This window comes from Megalobrama amblycephala, linkage group LG13, assembly GCF_018812025.1.
Source record: "Megalobrama amblycephala isolate DHTTF-2021 linkage group LG13, ASM1881202v1, whole genome shotgun sequence".
NCBI lineage: Eukaryota > Metazoa > Chordata > Actinopteri > Cypriniformes > Xenocyprididae > Megalobrama > Megalobrama amblycephala.
The window spans coordinates 6,489,889-6,513,774 of record NC_063056.1 but is presented as its reverse complement, the minus strand read 5'-3'; the positions used below and the strand labels follow the sequence as shown (position 1 = coordinate 6,513,774).

The window sequence follows — 23,886 nt, the reverse complement described above, 5'->3', positions numbered from 1 at the left end:
TAGACGAGAGTTTACTACATCCATGGGTTCTTGAGCTGGTTCTGGAGTGCTGACGGGTTCGGATCGGCAGAGTGGCACGGTGGAGAAGAACTGGTCCTGGTGCTCTTGGAGGCACGCCTGCATGCGAGTGGCGCAGCGGATGGAGAGCTGGATGAACTTTTCTAGGCCGATGTTGTCCTCGCATGCAGCAAGTTGCAGCCGCACCTGAGGTTCCAATCCTTGCCAGTAGTTCGCTATCAGGGCTTGTTCGTTCCATCCGCTGAGGGCTGCAAGCGTTCTGAATTGCAAAGCATAATCATAGATGGACATAGATCCTTGTCTCAAATTATAGAGTTTCTCACCAGCTGAAGAGTCTGTGATGGGTTTCCCGAATACCTCCCGGAAGTGGGAAATAAACGACGAGTAGGATTGGGTTACGGCGCCCTGCTGGGACCAGATGGAATCGGCCCACTTCAATGCTTTGCTGCTGAGCTGAGAGATAATGAACGCTATTTTGGCGGTGTCACTCGGGTACAGGTGCGGCTGCATCTCCAGGACCAGTGTGCATTGCAGCAGAAACCCGCTGCAATCCTCCGCCGATCCTGAGTAGGGCGCCGGTTTGGCCATGGGACTGGCGTACGGCGGCAGTGAAGGAGGTGTGTTGACGTGCTCTGTGGGGCTAGCTGGTGCTGGTGCAGGTGAAGATGGAGGAACTGGAGATGGTGGCGATGGATGGACAGTCAGCGTGCGCCGGAGCGCATCCACCAAATCCTGAAAGGGGTCGGGTTGGCTCATCCTGGGTCAACGGTGTTGGTCCGGTCTTCTGTTACAGTAGACGGAGGACAGACACAGGTATAATGTAACACAGTCTTTATTTTGACCACAGGAGAGCAAGGGGAATGAAACAGGTGAGAGAACTGGTAGTAGTTGACTTGAACTGATAGCAAGTGAGATAGTTACTGTCCTTTTCTTTGCAGGGAGTTAGACGCTGGAGACTGGAGATCGCTGGAGCACTTGGAAGCGGACGGGAACACACTCACTGAGCAGACGAGGCACACAATGGGAATCGACACGATGGAGACAGGTAGGTATGCGAAGAGGAGTCCTTGAGGTAAGCATAAACATGTAGGGTATGCAAACGAGACCGGACGTGGAGTGCTGTGTGCGTGAGTGCTTTATAGTGCTGTTGATGAGGAGAGTGATGAGGTGCAGGTGGCGGTGATCAGTATTCTGGAGAAGGTGCGCGCTGTGATTGGGTGACGTTGGAACCTGACGTGTCTGTGACAGTCCCAAGATTCCGCTCTCAAAATTGGCGTCATCAAGCTATGCCTTTGTTTTGAATAGGCCTCTAGCAACCTCTAGTGGGCAGAATTCTTACGTACTGCACCTTTAACTCCCTCGGGTCGGCGATCACGCCGGCGTGATCACTGCGTTTTTTTTCTAACCAGTGTGAAAGAGACTCAACATACTCTGTCAATGTTGCACATACAATTAAGAGTTAAACACCATTTTAATCTGTGGAATATCTTCTTTTATTTGTGTACACTCAGAGTAACAACAAAATGTTGTGCTTTTTGTAAAATAAAGAAAACTAACATGATGCGTGATCTCTCGTCTCCCTCTGAACGAACTCCAATCTGATAGTTCTCAGAAAATTAACTGTAACTTAGTGAATACTAATCACAAAAAAATTAGACTAATGCGGCCACGCCCACGGAGGGAGCGCTATTCAGATGCAAATTCAGTCAATACATGCATACATCATCTCAATCATGTATTTATTGTCTTGAAAAGTGTTTTGAATAGCCATAGTTAGTGATCTCTGGCCTCTGTTAGTTCGGTTAGTTCCTGGATTGCCTATTCTTCTTTAGCAGGCATTTGTGGACAAAAGGGGCAGAGCGCCCTCTGGCTGCAAGTATGAATTGAAAACACAGTATCCAGCACTCATAGTAATGACAATAAATCCTGAATAAATATTACTCCTCTGTATAGAAAATTGACAAACGTATGAGAATCCATCAATATTTCTCCAAATGTGCATGCTTTTAAGCTAAAAGCCTATATGAAATGCCATAGAGGTAACATAATTGTTCAGACACTTTGCATCACAGAAATACATTATATTTTAAAGAATATAATAGAATACCATTATTTTAAATTGTAATAATATTTCACAGTATTGCTGTTTTTTCTGTATGTTTGATTTACACCATGATGAGATTTGAGACATGATCAACAGAGGGTTTTTTCACAGCCTACCTGTCTGAAAGAGCTCATTATTTATGCAGGTCATTAGAGCTCTTTATGCGATTCTTTTGTCTTCTCAGGTGAGAATCACCCATTATTCATGATTACTCACGCCTCCACGCATACTGTGTTTCTTGACCAAAGATGTTTTAGAAAATTTAAATCTCTCTATTGTTTTATATGAACAAGCAGGCAGCATAATTTTTACCTCATTTTGAAGCAAAAACTCTAGTCTACAACCTCAAATACCCAGAAGTCTTGTGAACAAAGATTTAATATATATTTTTTGGCTTTATTTCAGTGACTTAAGTTTTTTGTTTTTTCAATAACCACGCATAAACGTTATTCCTTCAAAAACACAAACATGTACATACATGTTCCTCACATATTATTGTAGCCTAGTTTGTGCTGAATACAGTGTAATGACACTTTTTCCATTAATATGTTTATGAACAACTGAAAAAAGCACAAATGTCAGGGCATGTCAAAACTTCTCCAGGGTCCCAAAAATCCTCAGACCCCTGAGGGTTAATACTGTTTATGCATCAGTAAATCATGCCAGTGACTAAACGATCAACTTTACATTGTTTCTCTTAGTAGCATGAAAATAATCAGATTTTATAAATTGTGATTAAATTACATACTGAAAGCGATCAAAGTACACTCCCTTTACATTGGCTGAAGCTGTCAATCACACAGCGCGAGTTTGGACACTTGCCTAAACTGCCGTTATAATGAATGACACTGTTACAAAGCACAACGAATTAGTTAACCTCAGCAGCTGTAACCGTAAAACGTAGTAAAAGTATCCGAGAGGGCTCCACACATAGACATTGTAATAAACACTAGACGCACTATCGGCCTCTTTGGACTGTTGCTGCAATACGTCAACGAGTTCACCAGATTGTGCGGGGCAAGACTGCGCTGTTAACAAATGCAAGTAAATGGGCGAGCTGCGGTTTTTCTGGATAAAAACAAAAATAACGTTTACATTTATCAACCGATTTCAGTGGTTTATAATGTACGTGGTGTACAAAAAGTTCTAGTTACTTAAAATCTCTGATCTCTTATGCTGAATGTCCTACACCTTCCCTATTCAACTCACAGAAAAAACAGAACTGGTGCCACGTTTGTTCCGTAAGTTGAATTGGGAATGCGTAGGACATTCAGCGTAAGCTTTTTGAAGAATACGGAATCGCGGTCTGGAGGAAGCACTTGTGATGTGATCATTTGTGTCTATAAAGCATATGCATTTTCATTTTTTTAAGAAAATGACTGATCGTTTCTCTAGATAAGACCCATATTCCTCGTCTGGTATAGTTTAAAGCCCCTTGAAGCTGCACTGAAACTGTAATTTTGACCTTTAACCGATTGGGGCCAATTGAAGTCCACTATAATGACATGGACATCTTGGATGACATGGGGGTGAGTAAATTATCAGGAATTTTTTTTTATTAGAAAGTAGACTTTAATGAATGAAAAATGCCGCAAGTAAGTTCTATCACCTGTTCATGGTCAGTCGGTAGCCACGTATGGTGTCCAAATTTGTAAATAAAGACTAAATGACAGCTTCTGATATATTTGTTTAGTGATTTATTTCATTCATCATCTCCCTCTCACTGGTGTAACTTTGTATTGTATGCCATTATGTTAAGTTCTACTTCTGTAGTTATTTGGTGAAAGTAACTCAAAAGTACGCACTTATACTTCAATGAGTGCTAGACATCACTTCCGATGTCAGAGCGCGATCAGACCTCACTAAACGAGTGCTGAATGCAGTTGGACATAGTGGTGTTTTAGAGTTAAAAAATTATATAAATACTGTTCAGTTTCTCATTAATGTGTTGTCACGAGCCGCAGGGTTTAATTTGGACTTGTCTAAGCAAGTTTTATTTACTCTTATAAAAGAAGTTCCCATTGACCCACATTATATGGCTGACAGATGGCAACAGTTGGAGTTAAAAATCATCATTTGTGTTCTACTGAAGAAACAAAGTCACCTACATCTTGGATGCCCTGGGGGTAAGCAGATAAACATAAAATTTTCATTTTTGGGTGAACTATCCCTTTAACTAATCTTATTTAACAGTGCTACATTAGGAATGTAAAAACTTTTTGGGCAACTGTATCTGAATAAAGATTAGTGTACAGCGTGCAGTGCTCTTTTCTTTTCTTTTTTTTTAACTTAAATGGATGATAATTTATGCTTTATTAATACATTTAATTTACGTTTTGTGGAGTCCTTCTCTGAACTTTTGGAGCTGTGGAGGTGCAGAGCTGCTCTGATATTTTAAATCAGCTTGTGGTCTTCATACTTTTGGCTTTAATAATTACTGAGGCTCTTGTAAGTGCTGGTGGTGTGGCCCAGAGTCTCAGAGAGACCCTCTCTGATCTTCAAACACAGTAGATGCGGCTTCTGAAATAAGCACACATTTTCCTCCTGCTTTTAGCTCACAGACTCCCATAACTGAGCATAATGGGTCGTGCTGAACTGTTTGTGTGCATATGGTTGAGTGGCTTTATTTATATGTTCACAGATTTAAGCATTAGAAAACATTAATCTGAAAATATTTGTCTGAATATTCATCTTGCTAATGCCATAAAAGCTTGGACCTTTGACAACCTGTTCATTACAAAGCCAACAAACTTGAAGTTTTATCACTAATACATGTTTTACCAGAGAAAAACATACAAATAGAGAGAGTGAAAGACCACCATCTAACCAGATTTCTGTTGCATTGCTGTAATCAATAAACATTATGATACACTCTCACGGTCACAAACACACACACTCACACACTCTGTTTTCAGGCATATATGTGGGTTTTTTTTTTTCATACAAACCCGATTCCAAAAAAGTTGGGACACTGTATAAATTGTGAATAAAAAAGGAATGCAATATTTACAAATCTCATAAACTTATATTTTATTCACAATAGAAAATACTGTAGATGACATATCAAATGTTGAAAGTGAGACATTTTGAAATGTCATGTTAAATATTGGCTCATTTTGGATTTCATGAGAGCTACACATTCCAAAATAGTTGGGACAGGTAGCAATAAGAGGCCGGAAAAGTTAAATGTACATATAGGGAACAGCTGGAGGACCAATTTGCAACTTATTAGGTCAATTGGCAACATGATTGGGTATAAAAAGAGCCTCTCAGAGTGGCAGTGTCTCAGAAGTCAAGATGGGCAGAGGATCACCAATTCCCCCAATGCTGCGGCGAAAAATAGTGGAGCAATAACAGAAAGGAGTTTCTCAGAGAAAAATTGCAAAGAGTTTGAAGTTATCATCATCTACAGTGCATAATATCATCCAAAGATTCAGAGAATCTGGAAAAATCTCTGTGCGTAAGGGTCAAGGTCGGAAAACCATACTGGATGCCCGTGATCTTCGGGCCCTTAGACGGCACTGCATCACATACAGGAATGCTACTGTAATGGAAATCACAACATGGGCTCAGGTCTACTTCCAGAAAACATTGTCGGTGAACACAATCCACCGTGCCATTCGCCGTTACTGGCTAAAACTCTATAGGTCAAAAAAGAAGCCATATCTAAACATGATCCAGAAGTGCAGGTGTTTTCTCTGGGCCAAGGCTCGTTTAAAATGGACTGTGGCAAAGTGGAAAACTGTTCCCTTTCGAAAGGGAACTTCTACTCTGCGCTGACTGCGCTAGGGGAACGTCCTCCATGACCCGTGCTCGAAATGCCAAAAATCACCACACTCCAATCCTATTGGCCGGCGACAGCCTATCACGTCAAACGGTGCGAACCGTGACGTATAAAGGGAGCTCCTGGGGAAACAGCCGACATCCTTTTGTCTTTTCGCGACTGCTTTTGCTCGTGCCTTTTTCACTCTGCCAAAAGAAAATATGTCTGCTAAATCGTTCAGGAAGTGTGCTGATCCTTGTCCCAGGTTTCTGACACCGGAGGACACACACAACTTGTGCGTTTTCTGTCTGGGAAAGTAGAATCTAACTGTGAGCGTTTTCCTATGAAAACGCTCCGTTCTCGTTTGGCCCTCTTCTCGAAGGGAGAGGTGCCACCACCGCTGCCTGGTGGTTCCGGCCCCGCTCGTGCGGAGGCTCAGCAGCGATTGAAATCATGGGGCTCGCAGGTGGAGCTCGCTGAAGAATTTGAGAGGGGTGTCAATTTTTCTCAAGCTGAAGCGACTGACGAGGACGCGCTTCTGGCGGATGACAACAATGTTTTATCTTTAACATCCTCGGACCCAGGAGCGAGTGCTCTCTTGGTCCAAAGCCCCGGAGAGCAGAAGATGGCCGAGGTGGGAGAAGCGGGCTCGCCCTCGGCTCCCGCTCGACCTCCCTGCGCAGTGTTTTTCGGAGTTGCTGGAGGTTATGGAACACGCCTCGAGCAGACTGCAGCTGCCCTGGGAGCGCGTGAGGAGGGAACCCGCTCGCAGCAGGTTAGACGATCGTTTTTCTCTCTACCCATGGCCCGGCAACTCCGGTGAGGGCCCTGCCATCCAAAGCGTTGAAGGTGACGTCACGTTTGAATGGCAGGGCTTACGCCGCTGCAGGTCAGGCTGGTGCGGCGTTGCACACTATGACTGTGCTTCTGGCGTACCAGGCTGATCTGCTTACGGATCTTGATCAGGGAGGCGAAGACGCGCTCTGCGGCGTTTAGATCTTGCATCCCGCTCAGATCCAGCTCTGGGCCCAGACAGCCGGGAGATCCCGGGCCGTCTCGAGCCGAGGCTCAGAGGCAGGCCCAGAGGGAAAGTGTTGCCGCTCGTGCGCCTCCTCCTCCTCGGAGTAAGTCGCAGAGACGGCGAGATGCTAGAAGGAAGAAGCAAGATCTGAGGGAGGTGATCGAGGAGCGGCGCCGGCAGCGCCGGTAATCGATCTCCGCTCTCGCAAGGGCTTTTTCTCGCCCTCGCTCTTCCTTCGCCTCCTGGTAGCGTTTGTGACATCTATATGCTGCGGGTTTTACAGTCGGGCTGATGTTGTGGGCCTATGATGAATATATTCCTGACGGCCCGCCGTCTGGCTTGATAGTGAAAGTGCTTTTGGGCTTATGGGACTTTGGATTTTCCCCTCCGTGTGATGAATCGGGGAGGAATCTGTGTTCTACGAGCCGCAGGAGGTAAGCCAGGTCCCTTTTTCTTTCTCAATATAGACCTTGCTTTTCCTGTATAGCTTCCCATGCATATAGTTGTCATCTGTTCATGTTTTTAAGGGGGTTATTTGGACAAATTACTGTATGTTAGGCTGACTGTTACAGGCAGGCCCTTTATGGCCACTTTGTTGTTTAGCATTGGTGTAGTTTCTCGGCTGATACTGTGTATAGCTAGAACTAGCTTTCGCTATTGTGTATTGGCCGGTTTTTCGGCCACCTAATGCTGTCGCTCGCGCTGCTTTCTCCGTGTGTTTGGGAATTTGTAGCCCAAGTGTAGCATGGTCTACATACAGTCCTTAGCCAGCGGCTAGGCTAGAACTAGGTTAGGTGTATGTTTGTTTACATCCCCCTGTCATGACTATCCCCCCTGTGGTTGTATAGTTCCTAGTTCTGGCCTCCTTCTGAGGAAGTTGCTGGCCATTTTTTGCCCATATTTCCCCTTCATATGTTTATGCAGGCGTGTTATGTGAGCGTGCTTGTGCTGCCACAGGTTACACCTGTTCTCTATGATAGCAGGCTTTATCCGGCCTCTATATATGAATACGGTGTGGTTGTTGTACTCCCCGGTTTGGGTTTGTGTTTCAATGAGTGCATCACCTGTTGGATCGCACACTCAGGATGAGTGTTGGGAATTTTGTTTACCCGACTTCTCCCGGTCGTTTGCACCACAGCATCTGGGGTTCATTGCTTTTTGATTGTTGGCTATTTGTTTTAGCCTCTCTGTATGCAGCTTGTTTGGATACAGCACTGTTGGTTTACGATGCTCATCTCGCTCACGCTGTTTAGCATGATTAACATTGCCTGCTGGAATGTGTATGCCTAGGCTCAGGTTGTGTAGCTAGTTCCCTTAAATTTGTCATTTTAGGTTATACTGGCCCTTCCTTGTAGCTAGGGCCCTGTCATGACCACGGGCTAGTGCCACATGGTTCTTTAAGTAGCAGGCCTCTCCAGGCCTCTCTTATAGCTTCCTGTTGGCCCAGCTATGCTGGTCATGTACGGGCATCATTCCATGATTGGGTAAATGCACTAGCTATCGCCGCGCACTTTAAGGTTACAGGCCGCTTTCAGGCCTTCCTTTGCTAGCATGTCGGAGTTTAGCTTGGTACTCCTCTCACTGAGAGTAAAAGATGTTTTTTTTACTGAGTATTTTGTGCATTTATTCCCTTTAGTGATATCACTGCCACGAGCTGATGCCACGTGCCGGCTGGGATTATAGGCCCATGGGGCCTTTCCTTAGCGCATGATGGCTTATGCTGTACTCCTCTTGCTTAAAGAGTAGAAAGGTACTTCACCGAGTGCACTGCTCGTTGGTTTGTGTTGGACGGGCTGTCTCGTGGGCACTTGCAGCTGTTATGTCTTGGTGTTTGCTCCACCTTGATATGCAATAGGGTGTGGCCCTACAGGCCATCCTGGGCTACCGCCGTCTGCATTCAGTTCTCTGGTGAACTCTGGTTATGTTGCAGGCCCTTTTCCCGGCCTCCATGACTATGTGCCTGCTTTACGGTCTGTCTGTTAGGTTGAGCTTTGTACTTCCCTTCGGGGTTAACTGCGTAATTGTGCTTAGCTCCCTAAGCTGGTTTGGTTGTAGACTTCTATGAAGTCTCCCGTTAGACCGGCCCCCAGGCTGGTTTGTGCTCCCCTGGGTCAGGGGTCTTTAGCGCACAGCCTCCTCAGCACCTTGTTAACGGCTGAGTAGATCCTTGGATGAGTGGTTGTACTCCCCTCGTACGAGAGTCCATAGCGTTTAGCTGAGTTCCGCTCTCCAGGATGCCCATCTCTGCGTGTGGGTTTGAGTTGCCTACTGCCTTTCGCAGTCGCTCTTTCCTGCTCTCCTCTTTGGAGTTTGCGCTTGGAGATTCTGTATATCAGACAAGGTTGGCTAGGCCAGATTTAGCTTCGCTGGATCTGGCTAGGCCTCCTTGGTGGCAGCGGGATGGATTTTTCCCCCAAGTGACTGGCCGAGGTTCCTTTGGTTCCTTGGCCACATTCCCTTAAAGGGACCACCCCCTCTCGGGGTGTTGGTTCCAGATGCTCGAGCAGCCTTGGTAGGCTTTTTTCGGAAGGCCTCTTTTAGGCTCAGCTTGGGCTGTTGGCCGTAGGGAATGCTGTCACTGACAGCCTTGGAGTTCTGCCCCCGGTTTTTCCCTGGAACTGCCGGATGTGTGTCCAGACATTTGGACTGGCATTCTCCTCTAGCATGGCGGCGTGGGTATATCGTTCCCCTAGCGCAGTCAGCGCAGAGTAGAAGTTCCCTTTCGAAAGGGAATGTCTCAGGTTACGTATGTAACCATGGTTCCCTGAGAACAGGGAACGAGACTCTGCACTTTCATGCCATGCTGCGGGATGCCTGCTACAGTCGCTCAAAGACAAGAAGATGTTGGCTGTTTCCCCAGGCGCTCCCTTTATACATCACGGTTCGCGCCGTTTGACGTGATAGGCTGTCGCCGGCCAATAGGATTGGAGTGTGGTGATTTTGGCATTTCGAGCACGGGTCACGGAGGACGTTCCTCTAGCGCAGTCAGCGCAGAGTCTCGTTCCCTGTTCTCAGGGATCCATGGTTACATACGTAACCTGAGACGTTCTGTGGTCAGACGAATCAAAATTTGAAGTTCTTTTTGGAAAACTGGGACGCCATGTCATCCGGACTAAAGAGGACAAGGACAACCCAAGTTGTTATCAGCACTCAGTTCAGAAGCCTGCATCTCTGATGGTATGGGGTTGCATGAGTGCGTGTGGCATGGGCAGCTTACACATCTGGAAAGGCACCATCAATACTGAAAGGTATATCCAAGTTCTAGAACAACATATGCTCCCATCTAGATGTCGTCTCTTTCAGGGAAGACCTTGCATTTTCCAACATGACAATGCCAGACCACATACTGCATCAATGACAACATCATGGCTGCGTAGAAGAAGGATCCGGGTACTGAAATGGCCAGGCTGTAGTCCAGATCTTTCACCCATAGAAAACATTTGGCGCATCATAAAGAGGAAGATGTGACAAAGAATACCTAAGACAGTTGAGCAACTAGAAGCCTGTATTAGACAAGAATGGGACAACATCCCTATTCCTAAACTTGAGCAACTTGTCTCCTCAGTCCCCAGACGTTTGCAGACTGTTATAAAAAGAAGAGGGGATGCCACACAGTGGTAAACATGGCCTTGTCCCAATTTTTTTGAGATGTGTTGATGCCATGAAATTTAAAATCAGCTTATTTTTCCCTTAAAATGATACATTTTCTCAGTTTAAACATTTGATATATCATCTATGTTGTATTCTGAATAAAATATTGAAATTTGAAACTTCCACATCATTGCATTCTGTTTTTATTCACAATTTGTACAGTGTCCCAACTTTTTTGGAATTGGGTTTGTATAAAAAATGTCAATCTTATGTGAAAATATACATGTATGACTCGCTTTGTGATAAAATTGCAGTTAGATTTTTTCAGTCCATTAGGCTGATGCTTTTAGGATCCGCAGAACCAACTGTCTGTCTTTCCCTCGCACATACACACATGCACACACATGCACACTCACTCACTCACTCACTCACTCTGATAAAGCATTAAATGTAATTAAATGTACATTAGGGTGTTTTATGTTCATTTGCTGTTGTTTAGTAAATGTTTAATGTTAATTTAGTGTCCCTTGTGTTACCTATATGGTTTTGTGCTTTTCTGTGTATGATCCTGTGCATCATCTTTATATGAATATTGGCCAAGTTTAATTGACAGGCCACTTAAAAGGTTAATTCACCCAAAAAATGAAATTTCTGTAATTAATTAATCACCCTCATGTTGCCCCAAACCCGTAAGATCTTCATTCATCTTCGGAACACAACTTAAGATATTTTTGATGAAATCCAAGGGTATCTGATCCACACATAGGCAGCAACGTGATTGCACCTTTTGACGTTGAGAAAGGTAGTTGAAACATGGTTAAAATAGTCAACGTGACTACAGTGGTTCAACCTTAAAGGGCACCTATTATGCAAAATTCACTTTTACATGGTGTTTGACCATAAATGTGTGTTGGCAGTGTGTGAGCAAAACCACCCTAGAATGAGAAAAATCCACCCAGTGGTTTTTTTACAATCTCAATAATTCATAAGCACTGTCTCAGAACGCCCTGTTCTAAGATTGCTCTCACTGTGACGTAGAATTGCGCTAAGCCCCACCCACGTGGTTTGATTGACAATCTGGTTTTGGCATAGACCCCGCCCTCGGTGATCAGTCAACCATCCTCCATTGTTTCAACGACAGCCGGTAATGTCTCCTAAGAAACATAAGTGTTCTGTTGTGGGATGTAATAATGAACATAGTAGTTTTCACTTACTTCCGACATCAGAGCCACTGAAAACGCAGTGGATGGATTTTATTTATGAAGGAAAGGCGCCACTCAAAATTCCAAAATACGTTTATGTTTGCGCGAATCATTTTTTGACTGACTGTTTTGAGAACGAGGGTCAATTCAAAGCAGGTCTTGCTTCAAAGTTAATCCTCAAGTGTGGATCGTTGCCTACTGTTCGCGATCCAACGTCACCTCCAGAAGAAGTAAGTGTATTTAATGTTTTTTGAGCAAATAGTCATTTCAGTCGATGTCAGCCAGTTCAATAACAAATGCGTCTAAAGTTGTTGTTGTCGTCGTAGAATGTCTGTGTATATAATTTAAACCTTGTTTGTATAGTGTGTATCCACACGTATATATATATATATATATATATATATATTTTTTTTTTTTTTTTTTTAAAAGATATTGTATTAAAAACTGTGTATGTTTTCCGGGATGGTCTACCATACATGATGGAGTGACTTGAAGTTGTTTCATCCGTCTTGTAACCTTTGATACAACAAATAGCGTCAGACAGTTTTATGTCACATATTATTTTTTGCAACAATTACAAATGTAAATAAATTAATACCTGTTCTATCTCCCTGCAGCATATATTTTCTGGTTCTGTAGCCATCTTCTCACATTTGCCACATAAGCACCTGTACGACAAGTAATGTCAACATGACGCAACCGTTCCCTCGCATAAATATAATTTCGTTTGTACTTAGCAAACGTTATCACAGTATTTGTGTTTGTAGTTTCAAAAAATTGCGCGAACGTTATCACAGTGTGTTTGTGTGTGTGTTGCACATCCATAATTGCAAAGGGGACGCCGGAGTCTCTTCATCATCTGGGTCTGATTCCGGTTCAAACATATACGGCTGAATGCCATACAAAACAGCGGGTCTCTCATTCTCAGCCATTCTGCTTCTACCGACTGTTTATTGCCATAGGTATGCAAGTTACGCCCTCATCCAAAGGCAGGGCGGGGATATGCAGCTCATTTATATTTAAGGTGGTATACACCAAAACAGCTCTTTTTAAAACAGGCCCCAAAAATGACATTTTCAAATGGTTATAATAAATTAACTGTGGGGTATTTTGTGCTGAGGGGCACCCAAGACCAATATTACATCTTGTAAAAAGGGGCATAATAGGTGCCCTTTAATGTTTTGAAGCGGCGAGAATACTTTTTGTGCACAAAAAAAAAAAAAAAACTTTATTCAACAATTTGAATCATTGTCACATGTAGTGAACTCAGTGGAGGCTTCCTTGTTTATGTCCGAATTCCGGCTCATTATTGGCTGGATCCTGTGTCAGCATCACTGAAGATGAACAAAGGACTTACGGGTGTGGAACGACATGAGGGTGAGTAATTAATGACAGAAATTTCATTTTTTGGTGAACTAACCCTTTAAGATGAACTCTAATTATTTATCATGTGGCTTTCTATTTTACCGCCTGTATTATCAAGGGGGTTATCAGTAAATTTTGAGGTAAAAAGCATATTCTGGTAGTTCAAGCTTGTAAGTTGTAACTTGTAAGTCTCTCTCTCTCTCTCTCTCTCTCTCTCTCTCTCTGTGTGTGTGTTAATGTATAATGGCTAACACTTGCTATTCATCGTCATTTTTTTTTTCTTTCAGATTGATAGTGTTTTTCTCATTCTGGGTGTTTGCGTGTTTCTCAGTTGTACTGTATCTCAGTGTGTGTGTGTGTGTTGTGTGTGTGTGTGTCTGAATAATGACTCATCCTCAGCATCTCTGCTTCCTGCTTCTTGTTCCTCTGGCTGTCTGTCTCTGAGCTCTTAGTCCTGTGCTGTGCTTAGCTGCGTCTTTGCTCTGCTCCTTTGACAAGCAGACTGATGAGAGCCCCTATGACCTGTTAAGGCTTGTCATTGTCTGATTCACACTTATACGTGTAAACAAAATATGTATAAGATACACATATAAGCCTGGTAGTGAACCTCCTGTGTGTATCAGTGTCCTTTGGGAGTCATTAAGATGAAACACAGTTTATTTCACTATATGGCATGGGACTGGAAGAAAGCTGGGAGCATATTAAAGAGACCTGCTGTTTATTCTTCTGCCATTTTGTGAACATGGCTTGTTGTTTTTCCGAGAGGTTCTCAGGGGAGTGCTCACTGTGAGGTTTTCTGCACAAGCAGAAGTGTGCTGAACTGCTGTGCTTCTGCAGAAGGCTGCCATTTAAAAATGCCATAATTTTATCATTGATATGGGTGTATTATTAATGGTTGCTCAGCTTCACTGGGCTGTGTGACATCTCCTGGGGTGATTGTGAACATAAGTATTTAGTAAGTTATCTATAAGTATTTTACAGTTTCACTAATATTTTGTGTTTTATGTTTTTTATTTATTTATTTATTTATTTGTAATATTGAAATTTCTTGGTATTCTTTGAAGTATCATGGAATACCATGTAAATAAGATTATCTGGTATCCAGCTGGGGTGAAAAGAGTACTTTCGATTGCCTTTCAAGAATGTAGTGTGAGTAGACTAAAAGTATGTGTCCAAAAAACTATTTGAGTAAGGGTAAAAGAGTAGATTATTTTAAAGTAGTCATGAGTAGTGAGTACTGAGCTGCGGATTCTACTCCCTTATAATAAACATACTGTAATTCACATTCTCTTTTGCTGTTTGTCAAAGAATAAAGAATATCTGTATTAGGGCTGCACGATAATGGTTAAAGTGATCATCACGATTATTTTGCTTAAAATTATAATCACGATTATTAATCACAATTATTCTATCGAAAAGGGTAATGTAGTTATGGCCATTTTGCACGTTCTTTACCAGCCTACACTTCACCCAAAAGTATGGCCATTTTGCACGTTCTTTACCAATCTACACTTCACCCAAAAGGCCTGTAGGTGGCACACCGACTTCATTTAACCAACTATGTGGCTTAATGTACTAAGACAGTGATATTAAAAGACCAAACTCCATAAACATCATAATAAACCATACTATACAGCAAAGCAGATGAGCCCAGAATATGAACGCAATTTGTTTAATTAGCCTACACGTTAAGTGTTTTCCTCTCATAGAAAACCGTTTAAGATAAAGCGTAATGTAGCCTACTAAGTGATATTAAAAGATTAAAGATCAAATTCTGCACAAACCTGTATTTTCTGTATAGTGTAGCAAATTAACTCAAAGGGGGAATAATTATGAATATGTGAATCAGTTAATCGGATTAACTTGATGTAGCTACATTAAAATTAATATTACAATCAATTAACCTGTTCGTCCAGTGAACAATCAGTGTTAATTGTTTATTAATTCTAAGAAATGTTCATTTCCAGGTTATGGGAAACAACATTCTTATTGTACAGTACTACTCAGAGCATGTAGTCAAGATCTAAATCATTTAAGAGGCAATTTATTAGCAGACAGAGTCAGAACCAAACATGTATTGTGCACAAGCTTTATTAACTAACTCACAAACACATAGCATGCACGCAGGTCACACACATACGTGGGTAAAAATGAACAATGATAGAGTTGAACCGGAAGTTGGACCAGAAATGGAGGTAAGGGAAAAAGTCAAAGACAATCTGGAAAAGAATCATCAGTTTCCTCAGTAATAAAGCACCTTAGCTGGCACAGTTGGTTTACAAATTAATACTAAATCACTGTTTAGTGTTCAAAATGTATGATACTTGCAAAATGCTTTTCGGCTGAGGAGAAATCCTTGATGATTCGGTCCAGAGTTGCAACCAATATCTTCTGCATTGGTCGAAGACATATGAAACAACTTGAGCAGTTAATTTGACTCTTAGTCTGGAAAGAGTTCTCCCTCTCCTAGTCAAGCAAATGGTTGGGGGCAGGGCAGGCCCAGGCCCAAAGGCCTACAGGCAGCCCCTGCACTCGCTGTGTTGTCGGAGAAGTAAGAGAGCGGGAGGAGCATTGCGTGCTGGCTTTAAGCTCTGGGAGAAGTCACACCCCTAAGGGTTGACCTGACCAATGAAATGGGTAGGCAAAATTCCTCTATGGGGCTGTTGTTGAAGAGGAACTATTAAAGATGCTTACTATTGCTTGTGCTCAATATAACAATATTATTATGCTTGGTGATTTCAATATTCATGTGGATTCTGACTGTACTTCTGCTAAGGACTTTATGACTATATTGGACTGTTTTGATTTAACACAGCACATTGATTTTCCTGCACACTGCCATTCTCATACCCTTGACTTAATCTGCTCTGTTGGTATTAATAATGTTTGTGTCCAGGGTCTCAAAGTTGGCATATCTGACCATAAACTCACTGATTTTAGTTTCTCTCTCCCCCTGGCCAAATCTAAAATCAAATCTACAATATCTTATCGAAACCTGAAAAACATAAACGCTGACAATTTCTCTACTGCTATTGCTGCTTCCTCCTTGCCTCTCTCTGTTAATCTCTGTTGTCCTGGTGAAATTTTCTCATCATATAATGAAGCTACATCTAATGTCTTGGAAGCTCTGGCCCCAGTAAAGAGCAGAACTGTCCCCTCAGCTTATTCTTCCCCTTGGTTCACCCCAGAGCTCAGATTAATGAAAGCGAAGGCTAGGCATCTTGAACGTCTCTATAAGAAGACTTGTCTTCCTGTTCATGCTACCCTCTACTCTGAATTCATATCACAATATAAAAAAGCCCTTAACACTGCACGCGTTACTTACTTGTCTAATATTATAAACAGAGCAAAGTGTAAACCCAGGACCTTTTTTTCTGAGATCAACAAACTTGTTAAACCACTATCTCCACTTCTAAATGGTTCTTCTGACCTTGGTGAAAATTTTCTGACATTTTTTACACACAATATCTATCAATCTTTTTCTTCTTTTATTCCTTCAGAAACTTCTACTTTCCAGATACCCTACCCAATCTCTAACTTTACTCTCACCAATACATCTGTGGTTGAACAGCTGATTATGAGCTCTAACTCTAACCTGCCAGTTAGATCCTTTACCAACACATCTACTCAATAACTTTCTTCCTTCCCTCATTATACCTATCTCTCACATGATAAATAGTTCCCTTATGACTGGTTATGTACCACCTGGACTGAAAATAGCCATGATCAGCCTTACACTTAAAAAACCTGGCCTTGATGACACAGTACTGAGTAACATTAGACCAATTTCCAATCTTCCTTTTGTGTCTAAAATCTTAGAAAAGGTGGTCGCCACACAACTGCAGACTCACTTGGACAAAAATAATCTGCAGGAACCATTTCAGTCTGGTTTTTGCCCCCCTCCACAGTACAGAGACTGCTCTTCTCAAAGTGGTGAACGACCTCCTCCTCGCCTCTGATTCTGGTGTCCTCAGCTTTCTGGTCCTTTTGGACCTGAGTTCACCCTCTGCCACTCAATACTTCTGTCCCGTTTGTCTATGATCGGCATTTCAGGAACAGTTTTACAATGGCTAAGTTCATATCTCACAGACAGGCAGCAGTTCATTAGCATTGACAAATTCAATTCTCATTCTGTCACCTTTTCCCATGGAGTGCCTCAAGGATCTGTCCTTGGTCCACATTTTTTTTAATCTACACACTTCCCCTAGGTCAGATCATCTGCCGCAATGGCTTTAATTTAGTTATGCTGATGACAAACACATTTATTTTACTGTACAACCTAATTCTGTTTTTCCTCCCTCTTCTTTAACATCTTGCTTACATGATCTCAAAGTATGGATGGCTCAAAACTACTTAAAATTGAATATGGAAAAAACTGAAATTCTGCTAGTAGGCCCTAAATCAACTGATCTCACTCAACATGACTTTTCTATTAACATTCACTCTAAAAAATGCTGGGTTAAAAACAACCCAAGTTGGGTTAAATATGGACCCGGTTGGTTGGGTTAAAGGGCACCTATTATGCCCTCTTTCACAAGATGTAATATAAGTCTCTGGTCTGGTCAAGTTTCAGCTTAAAATACCCGACAAATTTGCCCCTATTTGGGGGTGAGCAAAAACATGCCTTTTACTATATTACTACATTGCTGGCTAAAAAATAAATCCAAAATTTGTTGAAAAAAAAAAATGGCTGGGTGAAAACAACCCAATCCCTGGGTTTGTCCATATTTAACCCAGCATTTTTTAGGGTGTTTTCACACCTTTGGATCGCTTGTTTTGTTCCGAAACAGGGACTAAATTTGTTACAATGTTGCATTTTCTTCTTGGTTCGGTTCGCTTTCACATGGCAACATTTCAAAGCGTACCAAAATGCGTTTAGGCAAGTCACATGCGAGTAAAACTGTCCTCTTATTGGTCAGAGTTTTCTTTGCGTCATCCATCAAAATAATGATTGACAAGTTCGCTCCATGAGATTATTGTGGCTTTATTTGTAACTGTCGAGACACACGCAAACACTTTATAAATGTAGCCGTCTTTCCAGCTGTTAAATTATATACTACATTCATATTAATACTGCGGCAAATTCAAACGCGCGCTCTTTGTCTCTCTTGGTCTGTCTCTGGTTTCCCAGCGCTGTGTAGTAAGCAACCTGTTGTCAGTGTGTCGAGAGAGACTATATACATTTTATAATGAAGCAGAGCAGGAAAAAGGCTTTGTCAGGACAGCATTCTCACACGGAGAAGTGCAATTACACAACAGAGGCGCTCGTTGGTTTACATCTGTGGTAAATAATGTGCTCACTCACAGAATCAGACACTACCGCTTTTTATATCACATTTTCCGTTATGAATTATGATGTCATTTGGTTCGTTGGTCCATTAACTGGGTCGGATTGCTTTCACATCTCAAGCGAACCGCTCCAGAGTTTGTTTGAAAGCATACCGAGACCACCTCTTCAAGCAGGTCTCGGTACGCTTGTTTGGTCCGCTTTTAGTGCGCACTCGAGTGCGATTGCTGCTTTCACACCTGCCCAAACGAACCGCACCAAAGGAGAAAACGAACTCTGGTACGATTCAACCGAACTAAATGAGGCAGGTGTGAAAGCACCCTTAGAGTGTTGACAGTGTTCGGGTTCAACCCTCTTCCACTATACAAAACCTTGGTGTGTTGTTTGATTCTTATCGGCCCTATCTCTGGGCTCACCTGCTGGATACAGTGCTTTTTCTTGGGATTTGGAAGTAGGCATTTTCTTATCTGAATTATTATCTGAAGTGGAATCTGTTCGCTTCATGGTGTGAGGGTCATCAGCAGGAGCCAATTAACTGCCCTGTTGGTACAGTGCTGGAGTTTCTGCAGGAACAATTCTCTGCAAGGTTATCCCTGTCTACGATAAAGGTGTATGTGGTGGCTATATCTGCTTACCACTAGCAGCCATATCACCCTGTAGCCCAAGATTGGTTGCCCACTGAAGCTAAGCAGGGCTGAGCCTGGTTAGTACCTGGATGGGAGACCTCCTGGGAAAACTAGGTTGCTGCTGGAAGAGGTGTTAGTGAGGCCAGCAGGGGGTGCTCAACCTGTGGTCTGTGTGGGTCCTAATGCCCCAGTATAGTGATGGGGACACTATGCTGTCAAAAAGCACCATCCTTCGGATGAGACGTTAAACCAAGGTCCTGACTCTCTGTGGTCATTAAAAATCCCAGGATGTCCTTCGAAAAAGAGTAGGGGTATAACCCCGACATCCTGGCCAAATTTGCCCAATGGCCTCTGTCCATCATGGCCTTCTAATCATCCCCATACACTGATTGGCTTCATCACTCTGTCTCCTCTCCACCAATAAGCTGGTGTGTTATTATCAAGTGTTTCTCTCCAGGATGTATGTAATGCTGCGGGGTTGTCTTCTCCGCACACCTTTTTGAGGTTTTACAACCTATATTTGGGTTCCGCTCCTGGGACCAATGTGCTCTTGTCCTAGTGTGCATGATTTCACTTAGACAGGCACTTGTCAGTATGGCGGTGTGGGTATAAACATTCCCCCAGCGTCGAAGACTGACGCAGCGCAAGTTCTCTCAAAAGGGAACGTCTCAGGTTACGCATGTAACCTGTCTAGCTGTGTCTAGTTTCACATTTAAAGCATGAAGGCTGTCTTTATAGATGTTATAATGGACTACAAGTTTTGTCTTCCACCACATGCGCTCAACTTTTCTGCATTTTCTTTTCATACTTTGAACTGGTGTTGTGTTTCTGCCAGTCTTTTTCCTGATGTTCACAGGAGCAGTATTATTAATAACATTCTTAACTTTTGAGTTAAAGGAATCCAGGAGAAAATCAATAGAGTCTGCAGATATGCTTGGTATCAAAGATATAGCCTTCACAAATAGCACACTCTTGGATGTCCGACGATTCCAACGAGGACGATGCATTACTATTGATCAGTCTTAGAGTGGACACATAAATGACTGTGTAGACCATCCTGCCGAGACCAAAGTCTGAAGCCCACAATGTTGACTCTTCGGACCCTTGGGGTGACAAGTACAGCAGCATGCCTGTGCTGGCGGCGTTTCTCTGCCGACTGGGTCATGGCTGCTTCCCAGGCAACAAGACAGGTCTCACAGGTGGACTTCCAGGAGACTCTGTCAGCCACCAGACCTTTGATGGACATTACTGGAATGCCACAGGCCTTCAGTATAAATTTCAGATGGTCTTCATAAAATTTTTTTAGGGCGGCCTTACAGAAGCTCACCATACAGCAGCTGCAGTGGCATCTGGTCAGAGGACAATCTAATAACATGACCGACCCAGTGCAGTTGTCACTGGTGAAGGATATATTCCAAAGAGCCTGTTTTGGCTTTGCACCGAAGTTCGTTATTGGTGACATGATATCACCAATGAATGCCAAGCATGTTTTGAAGGCAATGAGTATGAAAGGCTTCTATTGCTTTGATATGGTGGCGATATTGAAGCAATACAAAAGAGCAGATACGCAAATTGCTTTGTACACTATGATCTTGGTTTAGTCCAAGTTGTGATTTAGGAACACCCAGTTCATCAGACGACCAAAGGAGGAAGAGACTTGTTTAATTCGATGTTGAATTATCACATAGAGACTGTGTCTGTACCTCGAACTAGTAAATACAAAAAACTTCCGAAACCTTTTAAGGGTAAAAATTTAATTGATGTTCAAAAAATGAAAATCACAGATAAATCAGATAAACAAATGATAAAGCTTGGGTTACTGAATATTAGATCTATTTCTTCAAAAGCACTTATTGTAAATGAAATTATCACAGACAATAAACTAGACTTGCTGTGTTTGACAGAAACCTGGCTAAAACCAGACGATTACATTACTTTAAATGAATCTAGTCCTCAAGGTTATGATTATCGACACAATCCTCGACAGAAAGGCAAAGGGGGAGGTGTTGCTGTAATTTATAGTAATATATTCAGAATCATTCAAAAGAATTTCAAATATAATTCCTTTGAAGTGATGGTGCTTTATGTAACATTATGTAAGTTGACATTTGTGCTGGCTACTGTATACAGGCCACCAGGGCACCATACTGACTTTATCAAAGAATTTGCTGATTTTATATCAGAGTTAGTACTGGCTGCGGATAAAGTCCTTGTTGTTGGTGATTTTAATATCCATGTAGATAATAATAAAGATGCATTTGGATTGGCATTTGCAGACATTTTAAACTCTATTGGAGTTAGACAACACGTGTCAGGACCCACTCATTGTCGTAATCATACCCTAGATCTAATACTGTCGCATGGAATTGATATTGATGCTGTTGAAATTCTACAGCAGAGCGATGATATATCAGATCATTATTTAGTCTCGTGTATAATACAATTAGCCAAGGCTACAAAACCACCACCCAGCCATAAATATTGTAGAACCATCACGTCTACCACTAAAGATTGCTTTATAAATAATCTCCCCGAGCAGTTTCATCGCCTTAGTATACCTGACAACTTAGAAGAACTCGATGCTGCAACAGAAACTATTGGCTCTCTCTTTTCCAGCACATTAGATGCAGTCGCTCCTTTACGTCTAAAGAAGATTAAGGAAACTAATCCAACGCCGTGGTATGATGAGCACACTCGGGCTCTAAAACGAGCTGTTAGAAAAGCTGAACGTAGTTGGAAGAAAACAAAACTAGAAGTTTTTCGCCTTTCGTGGAAAGAAAAAATGATTGAGTACAGAACGGCTATAAGAAATGCTAGATCTACTTATTTTTCAAATCTCTTAATAGAAAACAAACATAATCCTAGGTATTTATTTGACACAGTGGCTAAATTAACTAGAAACAGAGATTCAACTGCTGACGTTTCCATAGAGCACAGCAGTAATGACTTTATGAACTTCTTTACTTGCAAGATTGATAATATTAGAGAGAAAATTAAAAACATGCAACCGTCTACAGTTTCGCTTCAGACAGTGCACTGTAGTGTCCCTGAGGTAAAACTAGAATCATTCGCCGCTATAGGAGAGGAAGAATTATCTAAACTTATCAAATCATCAAAATCAACGACATGTATGTTAGACCCAATGCCGACTAAACTACTGAAAGAAATGCTTCCAGAGGTCGTAGGTCCACTTCTTGATATAATTAATTCATCTTTAACACTAGGATACGTGCCAAAAACCTTTAAGCAGGCTATTATTAAACCTCTTATTAAAAAACCTCAACTAGATCCGAGAGATTTAGTAAATTACAGGCCAATCTCGAATCTACCTTTTCTGTCAAAGATACTAGAAAAGGCAGTTTCAACACAACTGTGCTCCTTTTTAGAAAGAAATGGAATCTGTGAGGATTTCCAGTCAGGATTTAGACCATACCATAGTACTGAGACTGCTCTTGTTAGAGTTACAAACGATCTACTCCTATCATCCGATCGTGGCTGTATTTCTCTATTAGTGTTATTAGATCTCAGTGCTGCTTTTGACACTATCGATCAAAACATTCTTTTAAAAAGACTTGAAAACTATATTGGCATTAGTGGAATTGCTTTGGCATGGTTCAAATCGTACTTATCTGACCGTTATCAGTCTGTAGTAGTTAATGAAGAGATGTCGTATCGATCACAGGTTCAATATGGAGTACCACAAGGCTCAGTACTAGGACTGTTGCTTTTCACTCTGTACATGCTGCCCTTAGGAGAGATAATTAGGAAGCATGGTGTTAGTTTTCACTGCTACGCTGATGATACTCAGCTCTATATTTCCTCGCGCCCTGACGAAACCTACAAATTCACAAAACTAACAGAATGCATAGCTGACATTAAAAACTGGATGACAAGAAATTTCTTATTATTAAATTCAGAAAAAACTGATATCCTAATCTTTGGACCAAAAACTTCCTCACGAAAAAACCTTGAATACTCTCTAACACTTGACGGGTGCTCCATTAAACCTTCGTCCTCAGTTAAGAACTTGGGTGTGCTCTTCGATACCAATCTTTCATTTGAAAGTCATGTTTCTAGTATCTGTAAAACCGCCTTCTTCCATCTAAAAAATATATCTAAATTACGACATATGCTCTCAATGACAAATGCGGAACAGTTGGTTCATGCATTCATGACCTCAAGACTAGATTATTGTAACGCTCTACTGGGTGGTTGTTCTGCTCGGCTTTTAAACAGACTACAGTTGGTCCAAAATGCGGCAGCTAGAGTTCTTACTAGAACCAGAAAGTATGACCATATTAGCCCAGTTCTGTCAACATTACATTGACTCCCTATTAAACATCGTATAGATTTTAAAATCTTGCTACTTACTTATAAAGCTCTAAATGGTTTAGCTCCCCAGTACCTAAGTGAGCTCTTAATGCATTATAGTCCTTCACGTTTATTGCGATCTCAGAATTCAGGCCAGTTGATAATACCCAGAATATCAAAATCAACTGAAGGCGGCAGATCCTTTTCCTATTTAGCACCTAAACTCTGGAACAATCTTCCTAGCATTGTTCGGGAAGCAGACACACTCTGTCAGTTTAAATCTAGACTAAAAACACATCTCTTTGCTCTTGCATACACATAACACATTATCAATACATTTACATTTTTCAAATCCGTTAAAGGATTGTTACGCTGCAATAATTAGGTCGGCCGGAACCGAGAACATTTCCTATAACACTAGATATACCTGTACATCAGAATAAGAATAGCATCTACGCTAATATCTGTCTCTCTGCTTATCCTGAGGTTTTCCGGGTGCTGGATCCAGGCCGTATCCAGATCAGATGGAGAACCTGTGTCTGGACCTGACTACAACGTAGCCCAGGAGACAATGGGCCTACAGATCCAGTTCTGGCTG

The 23,886-nt window shown here is 42.0% G+C and overlaps 1 protein-coding gene and 1 long non-coding RNA gene across 3 annotated transcripts in view; one reads left to right on the top strand and one right to left on the bottom strand.

The window, feature by feature from the left end:
- LOC125243498 (rab effector MyRIP-like) overlaps nucleotides 1–23,886 on the top strand; it is a 174,709-nt gene that overhangs the window by 87,471 nt on the left and 63,352 nt on the right. The gene's annotated exons all lie outside the window — the stretch shown is intronic.
- On the bottom strand, nucleotides 12,125–12,492 carry LOC125243499. Its single transcript, XR_007179054.1, has 2 exons — nucleotides 12,298–12,492; nucleotides 12,125–12,215 (listed from the first exon to the last, which is right to left on the bottom strand). It is a non-coding gene; the product is annotated as an uncharacterized LOC125243499 (long non-coding RNA).